General features: G+C 27.6%; 1 long non-coding RNA gene across 1 annotated transcript in view; it reads right to left on the bottom strand.

Annotated features, from left to right (window-relative positions):
• Positions 1–1,343: 1,343 nt before the first annotated feature.
• Positions 1,344–25,812, bottom strand: part of LOC129972987 (uncharacterized) — a 45,131-nt gene continuing 20,662 nt past the window's right edge. The window contains exons 2-3 of the long non-coding RNA XR_008784921.1: positions 3,046–3,131; positions 1,344–1,471 (exon numbers count right to left, since the gene is read on the bottom strand). This is a non-coding gene — a long non-coding RNA (uncharacterized LOC129972987). The remainder of the gene's footprint in view (positions 1,472–3,045; positions 3,132–25,812) is intronic.

Raw genomic sequence — 25,812 nt, 5'->3', positions numbered from 1 at the left:
CTTAACAGATTTTACTCAAAACTTGACAAAAACCTGAAAACTTGGTGTAAAGACCATATACTAAATTTCAACCGTTTAGCTCTAAGCGTTTTTGAGTTATCATTGTTTCAGACAGATAGACCGCATTTTCTAAAACGTGGAAATTCGTAAAAATCCCGAGTTATAATTTTTGGCGATTGCTATACTTTCACTATACTACGTATACGAGAAAGTAAAAAGGAGACAATGAAAAAATTCAAAAAATTGTTTTAATTAGAAGTTCTCTCTCCTTCTCCTTAGGCGATTATATAGGGATATGCTGCCTTATTCAGTTGTAAAACAAATAAATTTCAGAATTAGAATATGTGACAAGGAACTTTATTTGGCAAGACTTTAGCATAAGGGCAATTGAGTTCAATGACGAATTATTTAATCTGGTAATGAAACTTTTTTTTTTGCTGCTGCTGCATTAGGATAGGTCCAGTTACCTTTTAAAAAAACATTTATGTGAGAATTATATATGAAAACTTCCTAATGAGCACGAGGATTACCGGCTGTCTTTCAACGTTATCGCCGCAGCAAGGAACTCTAGCTTATAGTTAATTAAAAGATTTCATAGAAAAAAAAAATAAAGTATACCACCATCTTGTTTTCTCAGAAAATAGTTCTTGAATAGAGTTACAGAACACTGCTTTTGAACTTAATGAATTATATGCTAATATTTCTGAAGCAAAGAAACGTTTTCATGAAAAAACAAAAACTATATATTCTTATTTAACTTTACGAGTTAATTTTTACTTGCAATTTCAAACAAAAGAAAAGAAGTCAAATGATATTAGCTTCAGGAATGGTTTTCTACATGCAACTTCTAACAAAAGAAAAGAAGACTAATTCTATTATCTTAATGAGTTGTTTTCTACTTATATGCAACTTCGAATATATGTGTTGGAAAGAAAAGAAGAAAAGGACACGTGCGAAAGAAAAGAAGAGAAGGACACGTGCGAAAGAAAAGAAGTAAAATTATATTTATGTAAATCCAAGAGAGATATTATGAAGTTTTTAGCTGCATGAAGTCTATAAGAAATAAACTAAGTAAGGCATCGATTTACAGTTATCTTACAAAAAATTCATTATTCCAATATTCGGGGAGTAATGACACCATAAATGATTACACATACAATGTCTAACCTGAATTCATTTATTACCATATTTTCAAACAGAATCTTGATACAATAATGGGTTATTCGCATTACGAAGTGAGGAATGCTGTGATGATCTATGGAAAGATCTTGGCTTTGAGAAATCTCATAAGTGGTAAGTCCAAAGATTTACTATATATGTATAATAAATGTCTGCTTACCATACCGGCGTCCAAAATCTGACCTTGAGGGTCAAGCATCTTCCCAATGCTATGGTGTGGAATCTTAGAGACGAAAGTGTCGACCCCGATGCAGATCTCGTTATCTAACCATGGCTCGAAATTACAAGGTCCCTACCAAATCAAAGCATGTTGTTGAGAATGTGTATGTATTGTGTTATATTGCTCAAAGCATGATATAGAATATGTTATGTATTATTTAAATCTTTTATACATTTTTACAGAAAAATCTGACTAAATTAAATTCTGAGAATGAATTAGTAGAACCGGTTAATTACTTTTTTTTTTTCAACAGTTCATGATCATTCTTTGCTAATATCAATCTATTGTGAAGATCAAATCAGTTGTTTTAAATTCATATTCAAATCAGTTAAAAATTATTTTTAAAAGCTTTAGTTCACCAGCGATTTTTTTTCACAAAATTTATTTAATAAATGTGTAACTAACAATTTTATTTCTTGCACTAATTAATGTACATGGTTTTATTCTAACCATGGTCCATAAAACTAATTTCAAAGCCATAAACATATACTTCCAGTTGGAAAAATGCTTTAAATGACGCAAAGAATAATATATTCCATTTTTCAAGTCAATAAATAAGCTACTGAAAAAATAACGAAGTTTAAGTTTTTATATAGACATCCAGCAATTTCTAAATTATATCCATTCATATTAATTTGAATTCAGCTGTATTAATCATATTTAAAAAATTATTTTTACACTAACTATCTAATATTAATACCAACTATTTAAACAAAAAATTTCATTCTTCTGTGATTATAATAAATTGAGTTATGAAGCTTTGAATTTAATCCTTTTAGATCGATCAGCAGCTATCTCAGGAAAATCGATCGTTTATTGGTGGATTTTCTTCAACTTATTCTTTGAAAATGATTCAAAATCGTCTGTAAGCTTCAAATTCATTCCAATCTAAGTCACAACAGAGAAGGATCTTCCTTGTTTAAAATATAGGTGTGCCAAAAGTGCTTTACTAAAAATGACTAATAAAAAATCTCCAGGAAGACTGTATGAAAATTTTGATTTCATGATTTTTGCCTGTGATTCTCGCTTTGTAATAAGAAAATAATGTATTTATTATCTCAAATATTATAAAAATACACATATTTAAAACACTTAGAGAGCTTTTCGTGTCGAAATATACGCTAATCTCCTAAAGTTTAGAAATTAGCTGGACTGCGTTTAGATATATTATGTATATATCAATACATTATGTGTTGAAATTTGTAGTTCTATACTGACGAATTTCAGGACCATTCATGTAACAAGCCTAAATATTCGCTTGATGCCATGATATTTATATAAGAAAAATATCCGTTTTCGACCATTAGTAAAATACAGTACCCATAGTCAGTCGTTTGTGGTCAAAATAAGCAAAAGCAACCAATCATCTTATACATATGAAACGCAAGTTGTTTTGATTGCATAGAACCACTTTTAAAAAATGCCATGCAACATTTCGTGAAGTGTATTCTGACAGAAATGAATTTATAAGTTAATTGGAAAAAACCCATTTTTCCACAAATGAAATCAATAAGCCCCAAAGTAAGCTATTCTGACTTACAATAGGAAATGCATTATAAATTTTTCACGTATATTGTCAGTAATGACATATTAATTCAACTACAAGGTAGCTTTAATTAGTAATAAAATATTAAATTTTAACTTACCTAATGTAAACGTCATGAAACCACATGACCTGTTCTCCATCTCATAAACATCAATGTCATTTTCCAATCCCAAATATTCCTAAATTCTAAAAAAAAAAAAAAAAGCATAAAAAATAATATATTTAATTTCTATTTGTAATAAACTCAAAGAAATTTTAATTAGGCACGAATATTAACGAACATTTTATGAAACAAATTATTAAACATGATTTAAAATACAAAACGATTTTTTTCTGCATCATTTTATGGAAGGTGATGCAAAAGCATAAGCAAATAAAAGTCTGAATGAATGAAAGGTAATTGTTATTCATTTATAAATTTTTCGGGCAGACATGGACCCAAGAAATATCTAATTGTGTCTTCGTATAAACAAAGAAGAGAAAGGAAGAATTGATGCAGAAATTGACAAATATTGAATGAATACTATCGAGAATTTAATGAGGTGACCAGTAACTCTTTATAAATTCTGATTCAACAAGGACATAGGAACAAGATTTAGAAGAAAATTAATTATGATAAAAGTTTTTAAAAATTAAGTTTTATGATAAAATTTTATTTGAGTGAAATAAGAAAACCAAATGCAGGTAAATTAATATAAATATTTAAAAATTATCCTTAAAAATATTCAATGATGACTGACAATCAACTTAAAGTTTTTCTGTTGGTCTTTCCTATTTCTTTTTTTAAAACAACATTATTATACATATACATTTTCTAAAGAATATAGCTTTACTTTTCTAAAATATAGAAAACAATCTTTCGGGATAAATATCTGATCCACCTTCCACATCGATGTAGCTTTTCCGAAAACATTAGGTGTGAAAGCTAATGACTTAACAAACTTCATTTTGACTATCAGTATTGATTTTTTTTTTTAATTTTATTTTGCTATGTGCCTAGTCTCAGTATCAATACTAAATTTGAATGGGAAAATTGAAATACCCGAAGCAGACCAAATTGCCGAACCTAAAACATTCCATCATTACTTTTCACGATGATAAGTGACAGATGAATGATTCCAGCGCATCTAACATTCTCCTGTAGGAGATAGCTATGAAAACACCTCAGATTACAGTATTGGGAAGGAACCACAGAGATTTGATTTTGCCATCCGGTCTGCATCCTGGACCAGTTCGCTCAAATCGAAAGATGAATTTTGAGATGCCTTGGGACCTTCCTTTCTTTACTTTTTTTTCCCTCTCGGTCCATTATCTCGCCTTAGCATGCAGAAATGTCTCTAAGTGTATGAGCAAAACGATTGGCAACGGTTCAATGGGTTCTACGGTGATTCTTATGACTCCATCGGCGTGAACGATGACACGTAACGTGAAGCTAATACACTGGAATTAAGGATCTTTTGTGAGGGTAAGACCTCTTTATTGTGGTTTAATAGTGCCAAAATGCATGAGAATATTGATGGTTCTGGCACTGTTGAGGCCTGATGTCTCTGTTTCGAGAAAGAGAATCAAGTGATTCATTCCTCCGAAGTTGTTTGAAGAAAAATTGAACATTTGCTGCAACCTTTTGAAAACTATTGGGTTCGAACTAACGATATTTCTTGTATTTATTAATGCCCTGTCCAGAATATGAAATAGAAAATACTTGCATACGTTTTTATATTTGTTTAGCTTCCATAAAAGTTCCTATTGAATGGTGAACAGTTGCGGCATGAATTTGCTTTATGAAAACGAAATGAATTTTGAGATTAAGTATGTGACATGAAAATATTTATTTAACATTTATATTACCAACAGGACACCCGTGTCCTACAAAATGTAGAATATAAACACCAATAGGATTTTAATAATCCTAAAACACGATGAATATTGTCCAGATGGTTTAGAGCTCAGTAGGTGCTATAGATAAAAGAAAAAAAAAAAAAAAAGAGAGAGAGAGAGAGAGAGAAACTTTATATACCATGGATCAAATTTCACTTCGCAAACTATGATTTGCACTTTAAAGCACGATTTTAATTTACAAGCATTCAGTATAAATAATCCTAAAAATTTAACTGTTTGTTAAGTATTCGGCATTGTTTTCTCTTATCTAGACTAACAGTGGGACCTAAATATCTCAGGCAGTATCACCAGTAGAACATATATGTTCACTTTTCTACATTCCTTCCCCCCCCATAAAATTATTATGATCAAGTATGACCAACAGAGCCCATCTTACGCATTTTTGTTATAAAAAAAGGTCATATTTAAAAACACTTTTAAAAAATGGTGTAACAGGATTAGCATAACATAAATGTATAAAGGCGAGAGAATATAATTAGAAAAAAGTTAAATGACAAAGTAATAAATTCAGATTTTAACATTTGAACTTGCAAATTACAAAATTTCTTCAGGAAAATTGCATGGATATGATATGGGACACGTATTTTATTTATCACACATTTTCTGGTCTTGTAGAGCTAAAATCATCTTAAGAATAGAAAAAAATGATTTACATGGACATATTTCATATTAATTTTCTGTTTTTAACATTTAAATTTACTTGAAGAGTGAAAAAAGTATTATATTATATCGGATCGTTTGATTTATAATTTGGAAGTAAAGTTAAAAATTAAAATTGAACTTTATAAAGATAAAAATTTTAAAAAAATACTACCCACTGCTAAGCAATGCAAGATTCACTCTATTACTTTCACATAAGAAAAAAAAAGCACAGCGCATTAATATCTTCAAATATAATTGTTTACAAATTAAATGTTATTATTAAATTATTATATTAATGTTTACTTAACAGTTTAATCTTCTTTCTAAAAAATGAAAAAAAAAATGAATTTCAGAATAGATCTTGTAAAAATGTAAAAAGATTTATTTATTCCTTTATTATTAGATCTAGATCTTTAGTTATTCTATCTTTTAAAAATTTATTTACTCCATCAAATTCATAAAAAAAAAAGAAAGAAAGAAGTAAATGTTGAATTTAGCTCCGGAATTAAAGCATTCTAAGTTGACATTCATTATTATTTTAATTATTATTAATTCATTATTATTAACTATAATTATAATTCATTATTATTTATTATTATTAGTAGTAATAATAATAATAATAAAAAATTAAATAAAGCATAAACACAACGGGCAAGATTAGACCCAATTAAATAAAGGTTTTGGATTCTGGGTGACAAATTTATAGCGGTTTTATTGCAAATGTATTGACTAATTTTAAGTTAAATGTCATTAATTTGATGTTAAGAGTAGTATAATATTTATAGCTTTCCCTTATATAAATATAAGTTCATAAAATTCAATAATATTTTACTATTAATACTTTAAAGTTTACTTCTATAAATTAATACTATAAATTATGTAAGTTAATAGTTATTAAATTTGGACGCGTATTTTTACAGCGGTGTAATTTTAATCAAGAAATTAATATCATGAATGAATTTTTAATAGATGGTAGATGAATTTAAATCCAGTAATGAATTCTCAGTTTTTGATTAGAATTATTTTATTAGAATTAGGTATTTAGAGAATAATGCTTACTATTCTTCTAGTATTGCTGCTAATTATTCAGTAAGTTAAAAAAAAATTGTCATAATATCTTAAAAATTTTCCTCATTAAAAAAAAATTGAGTTTCAATGACTTAATAAACATAATGTGTTTTTGCCCCATATTTATTTATTGAAAAGTAATACATGCCACTGCATATTTTATTTTAAGAAATATACAAAAAATTTCTATTTTCTATTTACACGCAATTAATTAATTTGGCCCGTTTCTAATTCATAGTGCTAATAAAACTATTTTCCTTAGTCAAAATTTCTATGCAATAAATAATTGACGAAATTTCTTTCATTTTAGCAAAATTAGTTTTTTCATTAGTTATGTGCGCACATGCACTTCGAAAGAGGGGGAAGGCCAATTTACATTTGTGATTCCTATTTCAAGTAATTAATTAAATAATTCATCCCCCCCCTTTCATCAGTAACTTCTTGAATACAATTATTGTAATACCTCAAATTTTTTTGCCATAAAAGATTAGTATAATTTGAATCATTTAAGAAGCAAAATCAGTTTGTCTGTTAATTATATGAGTGTATGCATTTCAGAAAAAAGGGCCAACCATATATAAATTGATTTTATTCAAATGAATACATTTCTGATTTGTATTTCAGGCATTCAATTAATTTGGGTTATTTCCAATTAATTATTAACTTATTGAAGAAATGATAATATCTCAAAATTTTTATGCAATAAAAGATTAATATATTTACAATAATTTAAAAAGCAAAATAAGTTTCACTCTTAGCTGTGTGCTTGTGTGTATTTCGATTAAAAAAAAATGAAAACACTGGCTATCAATATATAAATAGATTTTACTCTAAGAAATAAATAAAAAAATTTCTGCGTTATGTTTCAGGCATTAATTCATTGTTTCAGTGAATTTCTAATTCATCATTTTCATGTCATTTAACATTTTTCTTTCATCATCATTTTCAATATATAGATCATAAAATCGATAGAAAAATTAATACAGAACTATACATATTCTTGAAGAGAGAGTAATTAGATCCCACCGTCAAATATATTGTTAATCATCAATGATTAAAAGTAATAAATTCACTAGAAAAAAATTATTAAAAATGCTTTTTATTAGAATCTCCCTTTGAATAAAAAAAATAATTATATTATCAAAAAAGTTATTGGAAGATTATTTTAAAAAGTTATATGAAGAGTACAGCTGTTCTGTATTTTTCAGCACTTAATATTACTTTTCATAAAAATTTACATAATATATTGAATTTATTAAAATTAGAAGTTAAAAAATATATTAATTATTCGAAATTATAAATCACAAATATTTTTGTTGAATTGTGACATAAAATAATTTCATCGGGAGGAAAAAAGTTAACACTGCAATTATTATTTTCTAACTCAATATTTAAAGTCAAATCTACAATTGAAATTATTATAAATATTAATAATATTTCATAATTTCTGTGCATGAATTAAAAAAAAATATTGAAATTAAGGTGTCAATATAAAAATGTTTACAAATTTTAAAAAGTGCTATGTTATATTTTTAGTTTTCCCAATAGAATTGTTTTTATTATGATATTCTCAAAAATATTATGTTAAATCAATGTCAAACATTTACTCATAAATACCTTCCATCAAAATCCAACGTTTTGGTTATTAAAAAAACCTCCACAAGTATAAAATTTTCGTAGGTGGTTCCGCAGCCGAAACCACGCCTCTGGAATCGAAACTGTCTTCACTATTGGCTGTCATAAGTGCCTCAACCATCCAATCAAACTCCGTAGATATTATCACGCAACTCGGTCATCATCGTTTAGGGAGAGAATTCTGCGAATTTCGCCTGGTGTGCGAAGTGAAGATAATAAGTCCGGTGGGAAGAGATGGAAAGGGGGTGGGGGATATAATGAAATGGAAAAAGAAAAAAAAAAAGTAGGAATTGCTCTTCTTGCAGGTCCTCCATCTTTAATTTATCCCGCTCAAACGTGAGCTTCAAGTTGATGAAATATTACGTTAAAACAAAAAAGAAATGCGCTTGCTTTAATTCGACTAGAATGCGCAACATAAGCAATAAAATACGTCAGTTACGCGCCTAGAAAAATGAATGTGCTTTCTCTACGGCTATTTTTACAAGAAGGTGGGGGGGGGGTGAGGTCTTTTTCATTTTTAACATGTTCTAATGGATTAGAAACGTGTCATCATGCATGCTAAAAATGGGAGTGCTGCTTGCTTAAATGTTCTTTAGGTTGATGAGATGGAAAATGATGCAAAAACAAGAGGCAGGGTTTATATTTTAGGGGAAAATTTAGCAAATATGATACACTGTGTCTCATTAATGATAATTACTAATCTGGTTAGATTAAAATTTCGCGCCGTCGGTTTCTAAAGAATGCATTTTGAATACATGAGTGAATATTTAAATGATAATGCTCATTGAAAGATTAGATAAAATAAATCTTAAAAAAATGTATAAATCATTTTTAAAACTGCAAAAAATAGCAAGAGTTTAACAAAAAGCTGTGCGTTTCTTTTTTATTTAAAGTGAAATCACAATTTGCCTATCGTTTTGCTACAATTAAAAAAAGATTCAATTTAAAGAATTTATCTATTAATTTCGATGCTTTAGCCATGTTTGAAGATTTAAAGGGTAGATTTAGCAATGTTGGGGAAAGTAGCTAAAAAAATGTAGATAATATTTCAAAAAAAAAAAAATCTTATAATCTTAAATCAAATAATGAAACAATTTTTAAGAAGTTTTTCTGTCTTTTCTTTCATTTAAAATTCCCAATTCTTGAGTAATTTAACTCTTTTTTTTCCCCTTCGTAGCAATCATTTCTTGCATAATTGGGTATTTTATTCATAAATACATTATTAACAAGCCTATATCGCTATTTTTGAGAGATGTCTTATTGAAAAAATTTCTATTAATATTCCAAATAATTAGTAAAATTCTAAGTAGATAAGATGTAAATAAACTTCAGACATTTTTAAACCTATTTTATCTGAAATAAGTTATTATTTTTATTATTATTTATTTTATTATTATTTGTTCATTATTTTTCTAAAAATGTTTATAAGATTAGAAAGGTACAAATATAAAGCCAACAACAGAAAAAAAAATAGTTTCATTATTTTCTAACTATCACATGTACTAGCATGAGTTTAAATGAACAAATGTTTTGATTTTGAAATTATTTACTATTCAGTGTACACCAGATTAAAAATTTAAATCAAAACCTTGAAATTGGAAACTGTCTCTGAAATTTATTCATTATCTTACATACACCATTTCACAAAGCATCACTTATTCTGTTCTGATACATTTACAAATTTCACATTCAAAATAAAGTTAGTATATTAGATTTTTAAAATATTTTTTTTACTGTGGTTTGCAATCTCAACTGATTTAATCTAAAACAATTTTGGTTAAAATAGGCAATGGAAATGAAACAATTTATTTTTGAAAAGGGTTTATAAAAAAGTTTCTTAGAATGATTTACCTCATTTTTACTATAAAGTAAGCGAAAAATCCAATAATCTTGAAATGAAAGTAAGTTTTTATTTCTGCCAAACCAGTTGGTTGATTTTTCTTCAATTTGTTTCAATCTATCGTTGCCAATTGGCTAAATTTTGTAGACTTTTTATTGTTTTATTAAAACAACTTCCAAATTGATACTTATTACTATATCAATTAACTGAATGTATTAATCTACAAAATTAAATGCATTCTAATTGAAATAAAATGTTTAAATGCAAGCAGCATTAACATAAATGAAAACTTTCAGCTTAAATTTCAGAAATTTTGATGAAATCTAATTGATTACTGCAATTAGGATAGGAGGGATTTTTGTTTGGGAAATGATCTAGATAATTTCACTGAAAAGAGATTTTTCTTTTGCTCTTCATCAAAAGGTCTTTATTTTAAAATTTTATTTGCAATTCCTTCTTTTTTTCACTTGTCAGTACAAAATTTAAAGTATTTTCCTCTTTCAATGTAAGTAAAACTTTTAAGTTAGACATGAATTGGAAGAACAAATAATGCTTTTAAAATAATATAGGTTAATTTCATAGTTCTAAATTATTGATTTACTCTTTTATATGTTGTGATTATTATTTATATTATGAATTTAAATTTAAAAAAACATCTAGGAGATTAAAGTAACTAATATGATTTCACATGCTTCTAAAACACCATCTTAAGAAACGGATAACCAACACCGTTAGTTACTCGTTCCTGCAATAACATATGATATCTAGGTTTATTCATCCTTTAAATCTATTCATCCGAACTATTTTAACACTTAAGGGCTGTTATTTCAATCAACTCTTCAAAATTATGACATCATTTTAGTCAAGTTCAAAAGAGGGCGCCGTCAGATTCAGTTATTTCTATTTTTTTCAGTTCCAATTACACTTGTTATTTTCAGTTTAATCACTAAAGAAATGTCACTAGTGCCCATTGCCCTTATCATCTGCCCATTAATTAGCACAAAGACAGCCCTGTACAAGGAATGACACAAGATTCAGCAACTGTTGAAGAGGATGTCACATCGCATACCATTGCATTAATTACATTGTCATCGCCGATTTCAACCCTAGTTGTAAAAATTAACGCCTCCATGAGCCTTTAATGCCATACTTTAAAACATGGAGTTCAAGCAGCTTGACGCTGTTTATAATTATCTTGCTAAGATACCACCGACATTCTGTAGTAGGCTGAATGTTAATAATAATGATTGGACGACTTCGCATTGGCGACAATACTCGTAATTATCGGGTACCGATGCGTTGAGCTATAGGGAGGTGCTTTTGACTGACTGGGCGTCGAGAAAATGTGGTTACATTTTTTTTTTTTTTTTTTTTAGTCATTGAAGAGAGTGTGGATTTAAGCAGCTTTGGTGCTACTGTTCCGGAAATTGGAAAAGTTTATGTTAGACAAATTTCTCTGAATTATTTGGAAAACGGATTCTGAAAATTAATACAATGGAACGTTGCATGAATCAGATAGCGACAGATAAGGCCATTATGCATCAGATAAGGCCATTATGTAAAGATTTCCGATATGTATTTTGATATGGATGTATGGTTTAAACCTACATCATGATACCTTTAATTTATTGTTGTTAAAATCATAGTTTTAACTATAATATCTTCCATTGTAGTATCTTTTATTGTAGTGAAAATATAGAAATTTTGAAAGAATTGTTTTACTTATCCAAATCATGTGCACACACACAAATGTTGAAATTCTTGGCATCTTTTCAGATGGTTAAAAAAAAGCAGGAAAAAAAATGCTACACTTTTTATTATTTACAAAAAAAAAAAAAAAAAAAAAAAAAAAAAGCACACAGATTTAAATATTTTTTAAAGCAGCAAATCTGAGAATAATTTTTTAAGATTTCTCTTTATTTAGGGCAAACGAAAGTCATTAGTAGATAGTTAGTATTTTATTTCAGTAAATTATTTTACTTTAACGCTCTCTGTAAGGATTTCATAAGTGTTAAAAATAGTTTTATCTCTTGAGACATTAAAAAAAGAAAGCACTTTAAGTATGCGTTATGAGATGAAAATATTCATCATCATTAAAATTTATTTAAAAAATAGCATGACCTCTTTAAAACCTGTTATATATTTTAATGCCGTGTTATAAGCTTTAGAGACAGATGTTTTTCTGTCTCCCAATTTCTTTTCTTTTCTTTCTTTCTTTTTTTCTGTTTAACTTTTTCCTTTGAATCCAGGTTATTTTCTATTTTTCCACTTTTAGACTATGAATCCTACTAATTCCTCAAAGGCCTCCAGACTTATATTCTCTATTCTAATAGACAAAAAAAAAAAAAAAAACAATATAGAACACTTTTTGATTATTTAGAAAAAAAATTACCTCAAATTTAAAAGTTCTCAGTTATTTTTCAGGATTGTATATTCTTATTTAAAAAAAGAAGAGAAAACACAGAATATGAATTACACATTTATAGAAAAGAAGAATCAAGGTGGAAATATTCGAATTTTTTTAAAAAAAGGACAAAGTTTTTATAAAGAAGAAAGATATTAACTAATATCTGCAACCTAATGAAATCTTCTCCTGATAAAAATAATATGAATACGCTTAAATGACCAAATAAAATTTCGGCTCTTCTAAAAATATTTGTAACTGATTGTCTTAGAAAGAGAAAAAAAAACTCCATATATTTAGGAATGGCAAAAGAATTTTCATTGAAAATCTAAGGATTTTAAAGAAGGGTTCTGTAATTTAAAGAAATCTCCATATTGCAATAATTTAAAATTGTTTTATTGTCTAATGTTTCCCCATTTAAAACAGCAGCTGCACAGACGTAATAAGAATATTTTAAGTTATCCTTGAATAACACGAGTTTTACAACTCGACTTATTATTATATGTATATTGTCAACATACCTTACAAAGATCAATGAAATTGATGGAAATAAACATCAACCAAATTCAAGAATCAGTGCCAGTTCACAGACTATGTTTGAACATCGACTAAATGATTTCGATGGCAGATCGTCTGAAAAAAAGAAAATGAACAAGGTTCGAATGATCTTTGATAGTCCAAGAAATGATACAAGACTTTTTAATACTATTCCATAAAGAGAAACTCAACAAAATATATTCTTCTGATTCTTCTCCATTTTCATACGCATTCGTTGAATCACAAGTCAATGGATGAAATGTAAAAAAGCATTCAAAGAAAAATCAATCTTTAATTTTATGTTAAAATTTAAGAGATAAAACATATTTGTAACTTTATACAATAGGTCATAATATTAAGACTCTTAAATTCTTTTGGTTTTAATTTAGTTTAGTTATATTAACGTCCCGTTGTAAAACAACACTAGGGCTATTTTGGGACGGACCTCGTAATTTTGAACCGCTGTCAGATGACGAGGGCGACACCTGAGCTGGCACCCCCCCTCTTTCCACATTAAATTCTTTTGGAAAACATCGCATGATTTTTCCTTTTCTTACACATTTAATTCTTGTATTTATTATCAATTGTGCGCAAACACAATGAGAATACTTAAAAAACAAGAGGGAGCTTCATCGAAATAAATGGATTATTCTTAAAAAATCATTGAATCATGAAACGAAATTATCAGTGGCTTTTTTTTTCTTTCGAATGACATTCAGCATCGGTATCATTAATAGTATCAAAATTATTAAGGATATTTACGATTGGTGAAAAATATCTTTACATAATAAAAAAGAAATATCTTTAAATAATAAAAAAGAAATGATTTTTCTCTTATTTTTTTTTCCGAAAGTAACAATGCCACGATTCTGACTTATCACTGTTCCTATGCGAACTGCTCATACTCTCTGAATTGCAACAAAATAAATGGGTAATTTCTTAAAAGTCATCGAATCATGAAACGGAATTAGCCATGATTTATTTTCTCCGAGACCGATCTTCATATCTTGAAATAACTTTTTTTGTTTCTCAAGAGTCGCACAATTTGACGCTGATTCCACTTAAGATTTCTTGTCTTATCGTAACGATTAGACTACGATAATTTTTTTTTTCAAAAGACAAAAAAAAAAAAAAAAAAAAAAAAAAAAAACGACTCCATTGTAGCGAACGAAATTTTCCCTTTATTGCTCAATAAATCTTTTAAAAGACTATCATTGGAAGAGGTAAAAGGAACGTGTGATAGTCCAATTGCACGTTGTTTTTCGGATACACGGCTACTGGTTTTTTTTACTCTTTTCTCTATTATATTTTTCTCTTCTCTCTAGCTATTTAGGGTGATTTTCTCAATAACTGAAGAGTGAGGGGTTAGTATTGATAATATAAGTAGTGCAATGATGATGAAAACTGAAAATCATTATCGTATCGTTATTTTGCATTTATTTACAAATGCAAAACGGTTTGTTAGAAACCAAAATTGAGAAATTTTTGTTTTTCTTTGTTTTTTAAATATTATCTGTATTATTAATCATATTGGAATGAATAAATTGAGAAATTGATCGATATCGATTATTTTAGATTTATTAGTTATTAGTAGAAACTTGTTTACTTATTTAGGCAAATCCAACAGCATGAAGTAATCTGTTACTGTTATGTAAGTTATCTGAAGACTATATGACCAATGATGTTTATGCACTATTTAGCTGCACGAGCATTAATTTACACTTTCAGAAAAAAAAAAAGATTTCTACTTAAAATAAATTAAGAATCAAAGATGTTATAGTAGCTAAATTACACCGATAACTTTTCTAATGGATAGGAGATCTTCATTTACTTCCTTTACAAGGAAGCTCATCTTTTTTAAATCTTATAAGTTTATTCATAAATATTGAACTTCACCGGATTTTTAATGTTGTTTAATACTATGTGACGAATTTCCTCAAAATGTTTATAGTTGCTTCATGAATAGTAAGAGTTTCCATAAACAATGGGAAATAGCAACCACCAATGCTTGCAGTACCTGCATGGTGTTACATCTTCAAAATGATGGAACTTTTATATTCAGATTCTTATTCTGCCTTAAATAATATGTTTGGCGATGGTTTCAAAATTTTTGACAGCAATTGAAGAAGTTATTTATTTATATTGAAGACCGAATTATTTCAAAACAAAAATGAATATATTTTTTTGAAAAAATATGGAAGTTTTGTCCTATTTATCAGTGCCTGATTTGTTTAATCAAAATTTTACTGTATGAATATAAATAGTGAAAATTTGTTACTTCCAATCTCATTTCAAATTTAGTAGTCATTGATCAATAGGAAAACAAAGGAAATGGGCCATGTTACCCCCAATGAAAAAGGTGTTCTATGAATATTTTAATCAAAAAGAAAATAAGAAAATGGTCCATATTACCTGTAAGATATCTAAGATAAAAGAAAGATATTCTATTAATATTTAATAAATAAGAAAATTTAAAAAAAGTGCCATATTACCTCCAAGAAAAAAAATGGTATTCTTGGAATATTTTAATCAAAAAGAAAATAAGAAAATGGACCCTGTTATCTTCAAGAAAAAAAAGAAAAGAAAAGGTATTCTATGAATATATTAAACAATAAGAAACTAAGAAAATGGGCTATATTACCTCCAAAAAAAAAAGTATTCTATGAATATTCTAATCAATAAGAAAATAAGAAAATGCGCCAAATTACCTCCAAAGAAAAAAAAGGTATTCTATGAACATTTTAAATTTGGAATGGAAATTTAAAAGAGAAAACAAAAGTTCTCTTAGAAATTTGAAAAAAGGACATTTTCTTTTCACATAAACATTAAAAGGACATTAACTTTTTTCTTAACAAAAGCAAATTTAAAATAATGTCGCATCATTTACAGTTACATTGTATAAGGATTTATTAGAAATACAGGTCACTGAGAAGAATATGATGGCGAAAGATAATTTTAAAAAATAATACTCGAAGCATTATTTTAAATCGATTTAACCTTGTGTTAAAACTGAGAAATCCTCATATAAATTTGAATATATTTGGTCATTAGTTGGAATTCGTTGAATTATTTAATTATAATGATATCCATCAGTAATGTGCCAAGAGTTTTAGAAGGTCCCTGTAAGGAAAAAAAATGTTACTAACAGAACAATGCTGAAAAAAAAAATCTAAAACGGATGATTTATTTATAATAGAAAAGCAGTTAATAATCCATCTAAAATAACTCAAATTTCATTCATTTCACATTTTAAGAATTGCTACATTATTTTCACAAACAAATGACTGATTTGAGAGTTTGATAGTATTTATTTGAATCAAATCAAATGAATTGAAAATGTTTCAGTTATTCAAAAAGATATGAAATCACAGAACAATCGGCTATTGTATTATAAGGAAAAGCTATTACTTTTGTATTATTTTTCGAATATTTGATTTGGGTTGCGATATGGATGCTTGATCAAAAGAAGAAATGAAACAAAACACCAAAAATAATCGTAACAGAATTTAATGTTTAATAAAAAATCGTTTTACTTTTGAATGAGACTTATTTTTGTCATTATGGTACCAGTGTTTCCCTGCCATTTTTGAAATATTTAGAGTTTGGATTTTTAATTATATCTAGAAAGGAATAAATAATAATATTAAGAAATCTGAAAAATTAAGAAAACGATTCATATGGAAAAAATTCAAATGAATTTTTTTTAAAAAAATAAATGCTCTTGTTTTTTTCCCCCCATTAAATAACACTAAAAATGTGCAATAAAGACAAAACTGCGACTTAGAAATAAATAAGTTTCCGTAAAGAAAAAGCCAATCATTCTATCGTTTTTTAACTATATAATATTAAAATGTTTTGCCTTTAAAGTAATTTCTTATAGTAAGAAAAAAGTATTTTAAAAATAATAATATGAAATAGAACTGAAGGATTGCTTATTAAGAACCTTTTCCCATTCTATAAATGTAGAATTTCCATTTATAAATGTAGAATTTCCATTTAACAAAGTTTCCTATTTAATGAAATTTCTGGCTTTGAAGAATATTTACTTGTTATTTAATCTCCATATTAGGAAATAAAATTCCTATTTAACAATTTTTTAACAGATATTCGTTTTTTCCCCTCCGATTTCAAATTGGCGATACTTCCTTTATATTAAGTTCCAACAAAATCTACTAAATAGATTGATATAGCATGAAATGAATTTATTCTATTACATAACATATAGGGCTAGTCTCCATGATATCCATGTTCCATTTGAATATCCCATGAATATTATGCAGATTCCGGTATTTATGGATATGGATTGAATCTGAATATGCCATGGAGCATGACAAATTGCCATATTGTAACGAAAAGTCTTGAAAACAATACAATGAATAATGAAGATCTTAATGAATATGTTGTTAAGAAGAATTCATAAGAGGAAGTGCAAATAACATCTGAAAGAATACGAATAAAAATAAAATTTCAGGAAAATGCTGCAGAAAATGTGTTCTAATCTTCACAAATTAGTGGGTGTGAAAATTATATGCAAAATTAGTTCTTTATATTAAAATTTAAAGCAGGAATATAGAAATTTTCACTCATTAGGATATGTGTTTAAGTTAATAAAGAAAATAATTAAATTACATTCTTTGCATTTTGTCTCGTATTTATAACTCAATTTACCAAAAAATATATTTAACAAATTATCTTTATAAAGAAGTTTTAAAGTAGGATGATGAAATTTCGTTAAATAGAGACTGGATTGTAATTTTAATAATGTCTGACACAGAATTCAGAAAATTACAAAAGTTTTGAACAAAAAAGTCTATTTTGGACGGTGCTGTGTAATAAATAAATAAATAAAAATGGGAGGGTGGTCTTAAAAAATACTCGAATTAATACTAAGTAAACCAATTATAACAACGAGTTTTATGGTACAAAATATAAAAAATCACAAATTTTAAAAGAAAATGTTTAATTTATTCGATTTTTTTTTAAATGATTGGATTAATATTGCTTTAAAATAACCTTGGAATTACTTTATATGCTTGATTTTTAGTTTGTTTTGAAAATACACAGAAATATTGCTAATTAATAATATTTTTAAGTGATAATTTGATAATTTTACTATTTTCAATATTCTATTTCAGTATCTATATAATTTAATTATTTTCTGAATATTTAATTATTTACTATATTTTTATATTCTATAAATTAATTATTTTCTATATCTTTTAACATTATTTTCTATATTATCATTTGATTTTTAAGACAAGTCTTATTTTTATGTTATTTATTTTATTTTATTTAACTTATGAAAAATTTGTTAATTTTAATGTTAAGACAGAGATTACAAGAAAAATCGAATAATGGCTAACAATATTAAATAATTCACTCGCTGCCTACAATTTTTATTTTTAAGCAGTTACAGACGCGGTAATATTTGAAAGCCCAGCTTGGCCATTTGCATATCCTACCATTTCTTAGACATCTAAATCAAGATGAAAAACTCATTTTTTTTTAAAGACTGAAGAAACAATAGCAAAATATTAAGAGAAAATCAGCATTTTCAAAGGCAAAAATAAAATATTAATGCAATATTGAAGACCGTGAGAAATATTTATCACTGCTGTTTCCAGTTCAGACGTTTTATTGTCAATACTTTGGATATGTTATATGTGCTGTAGGAGATTCATGAAGTTTTTCATTTTGCATCATCTTGAATAGCAATAGGCTTTTCTTGTTCTCTACTACTAACAACCGGATGCGTATTCCTTCAAAATGTTTCTCCAGGTTGTCAAAATGCTTCTTGATGACTTCACGATTTTCACGAAGCAGTTAAAAAGGCAGTTAAAATTCAGCAGCCCATGACAATATGGGCTCTAAATCCTGTTTATTGCTGTAATGTCACCCAAAATAGGCACTTTTGGTTCAAAATAAATGACGATTTAATAGAAACGGAATTATATTTTGAGATATACCACAAAAGAGTGAACCCGTTCCTATCTACTGTCTATCATTACATAAGAAAAACCTGAGAAAATTCAATCGATGGTTGTCAAAAAAATATATATACTTTTGAATTTTTTATGATGAGAAATATCTGCTGTTACTACCATAATTATTCCTTCAAATATAATTATATTCCAAAGAAATAAAAATATCATGCCATATTACATTTTATCGATTCATTTTATTTTATTTGCATGGAACTCTGAGCGGACAATCAATTTGTTGACTGCTTTAGACAAAAATTTAGCGCAAACAATCCCCAATTTTCTCAAGAAAATCTCAAGTCAGATTTCATTCATTTAGATCTTTTCCTTTTAAATTGCTGTGCCCAAACTAAAGGACAAATAAACTTTTCCTTCAATGAATTTCATCAAAAATTTGCCGTAATTTCGATATAAAGATTATTTACCTAATTTCAACTTTTACGATTTTGAGTTATTATGTTTACAGTCATTTTTTTTTTTTGATTTTGTGAAATTTAAATCGTAGATACTCATCAAAATTTTAGTATCGAAATCTTTTTGAGATAAACAATATCTTCTCTGTGTGTGAGAAAACTTATGATATTAAAATAATTTTTCTCTAAGAAGATTTGCTTTTTAGAAAAATGAATTCAAGACTTATTTTTGTAGAAAGTCAGAAACACATTGTGAATATTTAAAAAATCGGCAAATACGTCTTCATTAATCTGTTACGTCCAATTACTCCGTTAATCAATTAATTCATTAATTAGTTAATCCACGCCATTTCCATAACAACTGTTGCTGATATTTTTTTAGTTTGCATAGTAAAATTGTAATTTAGAAATTAGGCATGAACTTATACTTACTAAATGGGAAATTATCACTAATATCTTCTGCCAATTCGAAGAAAAGACGATTTATTATTATTAATTGCGGAGTTAATAATCAATCCACTAAAATTCCATTTCAAAATGTCATCTAGCATATAAAAAAAGGATAAGATTTAAATCGTTTGATTATAACTAAGTTTATTCCTTGCAGAAGTTGATTCTGACGTGTTTCAGTGGCATGAGAGAAACATATTGTCAACCTTATAAACCTTGGTCAGCACGTATCTAATCATCAATTCACTGATTAGTGGGTGCACTTGAATTCAATAAAAGCTGTCACTGATCTTTTCAGTTTTCATAACAGAGTTGCAACCCGGACATTAGGCATGGACTGACACGCACTAAACGGAACATCACCATTATTATCCAACAAGCAACTCAAAGGAATGACGATTATTAGCCATCAATGTCTGAGAACTAGGGGTCGCTAATCAGTCATGGTTCGTCAGTCTTTTTACCGTTTTTGTATAAAATGTTACTTTTCTTTGCATGTCTCGATACGAATCTATTTTCTTTTTCTCTACGTTGAAGTAAACAAAAAAGAAAGAGACAACATTATCAATCATGTGTTCTTTGTTGTGTCAGAATTTAGCTAAGTTGTTGCCATCTTAAACAGAAAATTGTGAGTGATATCTCCATTAGAAAAGTTTTTCATATTTTGTAGTTTCAGTAAGTTTATAGTTTCTGAGGAATTAATTAATCAGTTCTAGAACAAATTTATTCATCCAATTTTGTTATTTACGTACTTTATGTGCAGATAATTAATTACTTCGAAAGCTATATTTTGATTGTTTATCTTAATTTCTTGGAAAACACTATTCTAAATGTTATATAATTCTTTGACATTTAAATGTCATGATTCTTCTGTCTATATAAAAAGAAAGAAAACGTCGACTTTTATTATAACTGGTAATGGATTTAGCCCATTAAATATGAATTGACGATAGTTGTTTGAAGGACCTTAACTTGCAGTCTAATCAAAAAATGGGGTGATTTTTCTTTGTTGTGACTTACTACTCTAAATGTTATATAATTCGTTGAAATTTACATGTCATGATTCTTCTGTCTATATATAAAAAAAGAAAACGTCGGCTTTTATTACAACTGGTAATTGATTTAGCCCATTAAATATGAATTGATGATAGTTGTTTGAAGGACCTTTACTTGCAATCTAATCAAATTAAGTGATTTTTCTTTGTTGTTGTGACTTATGGCACTTAACAAGCCCGCTGACAGTTATCTGCCAGCGATTTATGCCGAGTGAGCGTCTCTTGTTTTTCCAGTAGCACCAACTAGGGCCAAGAGTGCGACTCAGCTACTTCATGTGTCACATTCGCTTGCACAACCCCTTTTACAGGGGGACACATTCACACACCTCCCAAATAGAACATTGTAGAACAATCATGCCCGAACCGGGACGCCCAGATTATGGGGAAGACGTGCTACCCTTATGCCAGGACGCCGGCTTGATTTTTCTTTAGTATAATCACGAAATATTTTATAAAAAATAGTATTTTATTCCATTTTGGAAGCTTAAAACATGATTCGATTAGTAAACGGAATAAATACTGTCAAAGAGCTTGAATAACGAGTGACATAGCTCATAAACAATTATGTTCAATCTCCAGGAACTTTTTAAGTAGTATATATATTAAGTGAGAGGCTAATATGTAAATTTTTTACAGAACCGAATTGTGGTTACACTTATAATTAATTCAATGTACTGTAAATATTTTTGGATTTCATTAAAGTAAAGTAAAATAACTACAGAAAAACAATGTTGAATTTCAAACGAGATTTCATGAAGTAAGTAAATTCAGAAAGAATTGTTTTCCCTGACTTGTTCATTTCTTACATAAAGTCGCAAGTTTGTATGTAATTTAAATGGGGAAAATTGAATATCTAATTTGAATATTTTACTGTAGACTAATTCGTTTCAAAACTCCACACATATCTACAAATTTACTTGAACAAACATGTGCCAATGGTAATATTGTTTTAAATTTCTTTAAGATATACATTTTAATTCTTGTGCAATTATATTCAATAAGGTTATTAAGTTATGATACAATTATATTCAATAAGGCTATCAAATTATGATACAATTATATTCAATAAGGCTATCAAGTTATGATACAATTATATTCAATATCAAGTTATGATACAATTATATTAAATATCAAGTTATGATACAATTATATTAAATAAGGCTATCAAGTTATGATACAATTATATTCAATATCAAGTTATGATACAATTATATTAAATATCAAGTTATGATACAATTATATTAAATAAGGCTATCAAGTTATGATACAATTATATTCAATATCAAGTTATGATACAATTATATTAAATATCAAGTTATGATACAATTATATTAAATATCAAGTTATGATACAATTATATTAAATAAGGCTATCAAGTTATGATACAATTATATTCAATAAGGCTATCAAGTTATGATACAATTATATTCAATTTAAGTTTATAAAGCAATTTTTTTCATATTTAGTATGTTCAAGTAACATTCATTGAAAGTTAAAACATAGAACATCTATCATATTTGAGATGAAGTTGAGAACTAATAAAAACATCTTGCTGAGTTTTATTGATGTTATCCATTATTCAACATAAAATAGCCGATTAGATATCATTAATTATTTATATAACTCTACAAAGATAATTACTCAATCTCCAACTTTTTATATTACTCGGCTTATATTTTAGATAGAAAGAAAATGATAATAATAATACCACATATTAATTGTAAACATTAAATGTTTTTAATATGCCATTCAGTTTAATTATTTTTGATTGAAAAGATCAAACACAAAAAGCAACATAGAAAAATGTATTTCATTTTTTGTTTTATTACTATCAATCAAAATAATATTATGGTATCCATAAAGAAAATTGATTACTGTTTAAAAGATACCATTTTCTAGAAATTTTCATATCAATGTCGACTTCTTTTCAGAAAACTGATATTACTTTCAGTGTTTAACTTACAACAATGTCCTGAAAACAGCAGCCAAAGGAAAAAGAGCTCTAGAGCGTTTGAAAAAAAGTGGATTATAATTGAATATTTTCTGTTCGAATCAGTTGCTGTAATTAGTTTAACCATTCGAAATTATTTTTTTCATCAATTATACCGTATTATGTCAAAATAATACCATGGTATCCTTAAAGAAAACTGGGTATCGTTTAATAGATATATTTCTCTAGAAAGATATGCCGATTTTTTTTCAGAAAACTAAAATTATTTTCAGTGCCAAACCTACAACAATGTCCTGGAAATAATGCAAGAGAAAAATAGTTCTAGAGCTTTTTAAAGAAATCGATTACAATTAAATTTTTCTGTTCATTTCAATTAAAAGACAGTCATTTTTTGCTGTTATTAGTTTGACCATTCGGAATGATTTTCATTAATTATACCGTATTGTGCCCCTTCAATTATTATACAATTACGTTTTTTGATGATAATTTCTTGCAATAATTTTCTAGATTTATTTCTTGTGCCCTTAGATCAACGTTATACAGACACAAGAAATAAATCTTGTGTACAGATAAGAATACTATTATAGCTTCGTATGCTATTATAATACTATTATAGGGTAGATTATTCGTATCATTACAGAAATGAATGCTATTATAGAGTCGTAATACTATTATAATGTGTACAGATACGATCAATACATTCTGTACTAGTATTCCATACATATCTGTACAATCTTCGCATCTTGTGCCTATAGATACTCAACGCTATATAGTTATTCGTATCTGAAACACTTTTTAAATAATCTTCCGAAATTGAACTAGCACAAAAAATAATTATTCACATTATTTAAATAGGATGTCTTTTAGTTCTTCACAGCTTTGGAACTTTATTTTAAAAGGCACACAGAATTTTTTCCCCTCGTGTTTTCTAAAGCTCTTTATGCATTTTTTTGCTACATTCTAGTAAGAGATATCTCGAATGCGGATGCAAAAGCAAATAATAACTTATTCCCTTAACTTGCGCAGTTACGCAAGAAGCGGTACATATCAAAGATATCCAGTTACACCAGCACAAAGTGAAATCCAGACTGTAAAATTGCATCCAATTAAATATGGGTAATTTCGACTGCAAATTATTTTCCCATCAAAAGCTCAAGGAATCCATCTACAATTTACTACAGTTTTTTTTTTATCTTTTTCATGTCCTTTTTTTTAGATATAAGAAATATAGTCACAAAAAAAAGTTTAAAAAAATCCTTCAGATTTTTCTCGGAAGAATGGTCATATCACTGCGGCGGTGTCCTTGAGTACCCGGATGCTCAGTCGTCATGTGGTCTAGCCATGTACAAAAAAATAAAAAAAATAATAATCACATCTAACCAAGCCCACTCGTCATTGCAACATCCAATCAAAATGACGAACTAGGAAATCTGAAAGTCACGATTTAGGCACAAGGAGCTGATGCAGAGAAAATGGCATTCTTGGCGCTGACCTTCCATTTTTGATTTTCTATTATTTTATGCTCATACGTTTAGAGAAGGGGGGAGAACAATTTTCTTTTTTAGTTTATTCTTTTTTTTTTTTCCTTTCTAAGTCAGCAATAAGATGGAGGTAGCAACGTCCATTTAACTTAATATCCAGTTTACAAGCATTTGCGTATGAATCCAAAAATCAGAAATTGTTGGTTTGTAAGTACATCCTGGATTGTTTTCATTTGAGTCATTTTTGATGTGTTTCAAGATGGGACCATTTCTTTGCCAATGAGATAACAGAGATTTTTTATGGAGGGGGGTTGAAGGGGAGGTAAAGGAGATTAAAGGGAGGTATTAGAAAAGATCGAGACAGATTGACCGAAATCACGCAACGTATTATTCTTTTTATGATGCTTCGGTTTTTCTTTGAGTTTTGGAACGGTTATATTCTTTTAAAAGAAAAAGTAAACGCATTGTCATTATTTTCTAATCAATCAAAAAATTTTGAGATATTTTTTGTAAACTGTCTGCACGATTTAAATTTAAAGAGGCATTTTTTGAAATAGTTCGATTAATAGAAATAAGTATGCTTATCAATGGCGATTACAACATATAATGCTATAAGCTTAGCAATCGTATTAAATTTCGTTTCGTTAAAATTAGATTAAGGTCACGTTTTAACATTGAAGCGGACTATTTTGAAACGAACCTCGTAATTTTAAACCGTAATCAAATGTCGAAACGAAGTCTGAGCAATAATGTAAATGGCGCCAGGGGCATGACAATATTTTTTCACTCCTCGTGACTTTTCTAGGTAAAAAATACAATAAATATACTAATATTTTGCTCTTCCTAAGACTGGCGTCTGCTCATAAATATATCCACTACGCCACTGGGGCAACCGGTATAACATTCACATGATAAAGTATTATTTCTTTAAAATTTCGTAAAAAAAATCTTTAAAATCCTGGTTAAAAAATGAAATATGTCTTGGACCTATATATATACAAAAAACAATTTTTTAAAAATTTGTTGTATATCCCCCTCCCCCCTTTTCTTTCACCGTAACTCCTCAATATGATCAGAATTGTGAATTACTTAAAAATTAGAATTTCAAGACTTTGATATGGAAAATAATGTCGAATATAGAAACTATGTTCGTAATTAAAAATTTCTGTAATCACACATGAATTCGTGGAAGGAATTGGAGCTTATAAAATAATATAAACGAGTTTAATCTAATTTATTCATTATATAAATTCTTGCTTTTATCATTTTTTTTTTCCAAAAAGAAAACATTTTTTAAAATAATAATAGATCTTAACAATTCTCCCACATATCTCTTGAAATATGTAATTTAAATAAATAAAAAATGAAATATTTATGAAAATTAAAATAAAAAAGGATCAAATCAATACACAATAAACGTATGTGAAGCGCAATTTATAGAATACTAAATGATGAAGCAAAAGAATAAAGAGTTTTCACATAAAAAACTTTAGATAGCTTAAAATAATATA

Source organism: Argiope bruennichi, chromosome 6 (assembly GCF_947563725.1).
Source record: "Argiope bruennichi chromosome 6, qqArgBrue1.1, whole genome shotgun sequence".
NCBI lineage: Eukaryota > Metazoa > Arthropoda > Arachnida > Araneae > Araneidae > Argiope > Argiope bruennichi.
This window is presented reverse-complemented; position numbering and strand designations above follow the sequence as displayed.